This window comes from Dreissena polymorpha, chromosome 3 (genome assembly GCF_020536995.1).
Source record: "Dreissena polymorpha isolate Duluth1 chromosome 3, UMN_Dpol_1.0, whole genome shotgun sequence".
In the NCBI taxonomy this organism is placed as follows: Eukaryota; Metazoa; Mollusca; class Bivalvia; order Myida; family Dreissenidae; genus Dreissena; species Dreissena polymorpha.
Genome location: NC_068357.1, coordinates 37,229,351 through 37,234,776, shown reverse-complemented (window position 1 = coordinate 37,234,776; position 5,426 = coordinate 37,229,351).

Below are 5,426 nucleotides of genomic sequence, written 5' to 3'. Positions count from 1 at the left end.
TTACATTGCTGGGACAAATTGAAGCCATACGGTTTGTCAATCCATGGGGCTGTGGATGGATTTTCCCGAAGAGTGTTGTGGCTGAAATGTTGTGATTCTAACAAAAAGCCGATGTACATATCTAGCTTTTATTTAGACTACATTAGGGAAATTAATGGCATTCCAGTTCGGGTTCACGGTGACCGCGGTATAGAAAATTCCCTTGTCCGTGATGTGCAAATGGTATTACGGTGGACAGACGCAGATCAGTACCAGGGGATCCTAAGCTTCGTCTATGTTTCATCTAACAGAAATGTCAGAATTGAGAGGTTTTGGCGAAGTCTTAGAGAAATGTGTGGAAATGTCTGGATGAACCATTTTAAAGATATTAGTGATTTCGGATTACTGGACACATCTGATAGTGTGCACTTAGAATGCATTAGATACTGTTTTCTTCCTGTCATTAGTAAAGACCTGAATGAAGTTTGCAATATTTGGAATACTCGTCATGTTCGTCGAAATAACCGAATTTCATGTCCTGCAGGAAAACCTGAGGTGTTGTTCTTTCAGCCAGAAGTATATGGTGCAAGATATTGTAACATACCACTGGTTGACAATAGGGAATTAAATGATGTGGACTGGCAGTATTCTCAACGCCCTCCAGAACTTGGTGTATCACAAGAGTGCCTGACAATTGCAAGAGCAGCTGTCGGAGATTTGAATCTTCAATACCCACATAGAAACAGAGAAGAAGGAACAAAGCTTTTTGCTGCAATAACCACGTACATTGAACGCCTCGTTTAACACGGAAATGAAACAAAAATGAACTAAATGATACTTCCTTACAAGCTGGCTAACTTGTGCATTGGTTGACAAAATGTCAATTAATAGATATAGTTGTGTCTGAAAGCAGAGCAAGAACTAGTTTTAAACAAGCTGTTGGCTTTGCATGCGCTGTCATTGCCATGTATGATTGTGTATCAATAAAGCAATACATATTTTGTCAGTTTCGCTTTAACATATCAAGTAAATATGTGGCCAAAATGCTAGCTTTATTTGTTATGAAAACCCTGAAATAAAAAAAAACACGGTGTATTTGAAATTAATACCGTCACGGGGGAAGTAGTGTTACACGAAGGGTAGAGTGTCTGGAAATATAATTTCTGGATCACTGCACTTTTTGCGTAACACTTCCAAATTTCATATGAACGGTGGAATGCTTCTGTTCTGCCCATGTGTGGCAATCGCCTTTATACTGTCAAATAGTTATAAATTGTTTGGGCATACGGTATGAACAAAGCAACACAAGGTGCGCCTTGAGATGGTTCTGAAAAGACTAAAGATAAACGAGAGAAACTGACTCATTACGACTGTAAAAATTTGATATCATTGTGTCTTGCAGTCGTGTCAGAGGGCTGTCAGGTGTCATTTTCTCGGGTTACCTTGAATGCAGGGGTTGTCATAAGGCACTTCTCGTCTTGCCTTGTTCCGCCAATGTGGAGTGAGAATAGCAGTTTTATGCCATACAATAAGAGTGTTTCATATCCAAACTAATTTTCATTATGCAATAGTCTACATGTGACCTTGACCTTTGAGAAGCATACCTCAAACACACCAGTATATATGGATAAATACATCAAGAGTTATGTACAACTAACTATTTGTTAAGGTGCAACAACACCGAGTATGTGAAAGTGCAAAGGTAAGTCAGAGGTGGCTGTTTTAGTTGAATTTGTTTGATGGTAATCAAGATGATATTTAAACAAGAACCGTTCGACATCCACACACTCGACTTTTCTCAGGGCAGTGCTAGATTATTATTATAAAACGAAAATCTAAGTGAAAAAATATACGTGGAACATGGGGCATAATTCTGCCAAAATATTTTTTGGATTATCTGTCTTGCAAGTTTGTGTTCTCCTTTTGATAGTTAACAACAGCCCATTGTATAAAACTTGGATATCTTATCCGCCGGTTATCTTTGTCCACTGCTTAAATTTGTCCAAATTGGTTAAGACCTTGGTTAACTTTAACCCAAAAAAAAAACAATATCCAAAGCATGTGATGGTCTCGTTAATCTTTTTATACAATTTAAATCCAAATTTAATTATCCAAAAACCAGAGATATTGAAAAAGATAACCAATGATAACTTTTATCAAAGTTTACACAACTGGCTGCAAGTGTTCAAAGTTAGAAGTGAAAACCTTTGATAGTTGTTGAAAAATGGACACCAGTCACACACTTAAACAAGACTGATGTCCTCAACTACAATGGTCTGACAACAATAACTCAACATGCGTCGAAAAGTAGAGCTAAAACACATTAACATGATTAAGTCAAGCAAAGGCAAATAAAATTAATAATGACACTGTTTATTTTAGAAATTATTTATTTAAAATTAGACAGACTTTTTGTCATATCACAGCATAGCAATCAATGTGAAATCAATGTTATCAAAAAGTTAAGAAAATAAGAAAAAACAACAAAAAAACAAGAACACCGCGGACGAAATTGTGCTACGGACGCAGGCAGGACATGAAACACTGTACCATTAATAGAGATTTAACCTATAAGTATTAGTGTGACCTTGACCTTGGGGGTAGGGACCTGGCTGTTCAGCATGACACATTGGACAATGATGATGAACATTTGTGCCGAGTTAAATGAAATTCACTTGAAAGATGAAGTTATGCTCCATTCACGAATGAGACATGAAACTGTATCATATATGGAGATTTGACCTATAAGTGTGACCTTGACATTATAGGTAGGTACCTGGGTGTTTAACGCGACACATCTTCTAATGATGGGGAACATTAGTACCAAGTTAAATGAAATGCGCTTAATAAATGACAAAGTGATGCTCCGGACACGAAACTTTGTATAACATAATCATATATGGACATTTGACCTATAAGAGTGACCTTGATCTTGGAGGTAGGGACCTGGGTGTTAAGAGCGACACATAGTCTAATGATGCGGAACATTAGAACCAAGTTAAATGAAATGCGCTTAATAAATGACGAAGTTATGCTTTGGACACAAAAAATTGTATCATATTGTCATATATAGACATTTGACCTATAAGTGTGACCTTGATCTTGGAGGTAATGACCTGGATGTTGAGCGTGACACATCGTTTAATTATGGGTGACTTTTGTGCCAAGCTAAATGAAATTCGCTTGATAAATGACGACGTTATGCTCCGGACACGAAACACTGTCATATTGTCATATATGGACATTTGACATATAAGAGTGACATTGATCTTGGGGGTAGCAATCTTAATTTACGGCGAGACACATCGTCTAATAGTAGGGAGCCTTTGTAGCAATATGAGTGAAATTTGATTAGTGATAAATGGCAAAGTTATGATCCGGACAAAAACGGGAAGAACACACAGACGGACGGACGATCGCGATTCCCATATCCCCCTCCGACCTATCAGGGTGGGGGGGGAGAGGGGGCAACAACTTAAACTGAAGGATATAAAATGCGAAAAAAACTTGAAAATTTGTGTAATACAAAACTATTTCAAACTCTTCACAGACAGGCCTTTTAAACTGAGTAAGCTTTATTTAATAATAATCTCAAAGATGACAATGTATAACATTTATGTTCATTGGTATTTGCTATTTTTTATTAAAATGTTACTAAAAGTATACATTAATATTTTATTAAATGTTACTAAAAGTATACATTTTTTTATCAGAAAACTTAAGTTTTAACATTGTTCTCAAAAATAAAATCTTAAAAAATACCGTTTTAAATAAAGGGACACAGTTTCCCTTTCATTAGCAGGAATATTTTTACCAGCTATCAAGCAATGTCTGGGGTAAATTAAAAATTTATTTTATAGTTAATTTTACAATATTAATTATTTTCAGCCTTAGCAAAAATGACTTCCATTGTCTTAAATTTGTTCATTTGACACTATTGCTAAAATATAAACTTTCATTGTGTAAGAAATGAAATCTGGAAAAATTTAAACAAACTTTGTTATATATAAAAAATATCCAAATATTTACACATGTAATGTCAATCTGACATTAAGATATTTGAAATCAATATCCAAATTTGAACAAATTAATATCCACACTTAAGATACCCTGGTTTAATAAGTGCTCTTTAAGAATTGTAAAAACATAGCAATTATAAAACACAATTCAACAGTACACAAGTAAACATGAACATATATGCTGGCATCTCATGTTTAAAACCCTCAAGTCAAATAAACAAGGCCAATATGGCGCTAAATAAGTCTTTGTAAAACTATTTACCAACAGGACAACAAGGAAATCAAAAGAAGAAATACTTTGTGCTCAAGTGAGTAAAACCTCATTTCCAAAATAATGAAAAAACATCATAACATCATGAGTGTCACCCTCCTTGGGTATTTCTTAATACTTTTCGTTAAATATTGATTGAAACTACATAGTATGAGCTTGGTTACGGTTGTATAAAAAACCCATCTGTGTTTTCATTGGTTAATCAATCGTACCCAACTACTCCCTCGCCATAAATCAGTCCAAGAAACATAGTTTTATGTAGTAAAACATTTTGTTTTTTTTTGACATTTTGAACTGACACCTGCAAATGGGGCATACCGAACCCCTTTCTTCCAATTCGCAGCTGCAAACGTAGCACAGTATGTGTCCACAGTCTAAAAAAGGTATCGCAATATCTTTCTCTGCAAATCCGGCATGTTGGAATTCTAGGATAGGTAATACTCTGAAAAGAAAAAAAACAAAAACACTCACAAAAGACCGTACTAACACTTTTAACACTTCATGTTAAATAATTAAGGTCTTACAAGGTTTTATAAAGTGCCTCAGACACTCTGGGAAATTAGTTATTTTAGAATTGTTTAAACTCTTATTTTTTTTAAGCAAATCAATTAACAATATGAAGGACAACATCAAATAAATAACATACCTACAGACCACGCGTAGAACACCACGTTAGGTATTCACGTTAAAGGCTCTGAAGTGCATCTATTTTTAGATCTGGCAACTTTCGCGAATTTTTCGGCGTAAGCTGTATTAAGCCAGCTTTTCACCCTGACTTGACCTTTGTAAGTGTCCAATAATATTCAAATAAAATTTCCCGCGGCTAGGTACGCATGAATACACTTCATTTATTCCATTGGCTGATTTGAGTTTAACACCGGAACATTGGAAACATATCCGCGTCTTTGTAACACTGTTTTACTGCATGAAACAATTTTATCTCTAATGAAAAGGCTCAATAGATAGAACAGTTTTACAATCAATTTTCGACATAAATACAGTTTGTGCGTTCACCTTTTATTTTCAGAGAATTACCAGCGCAAAAGCGTTTATACTAAAGGCTATATTCTCATATTTAGTACTTACTTGCATTGCATTTCAACCCGCGAGGTTTCGGGTCAATTCGCGGCCAGTGTGTGAAAGTCAGAGTTTATATA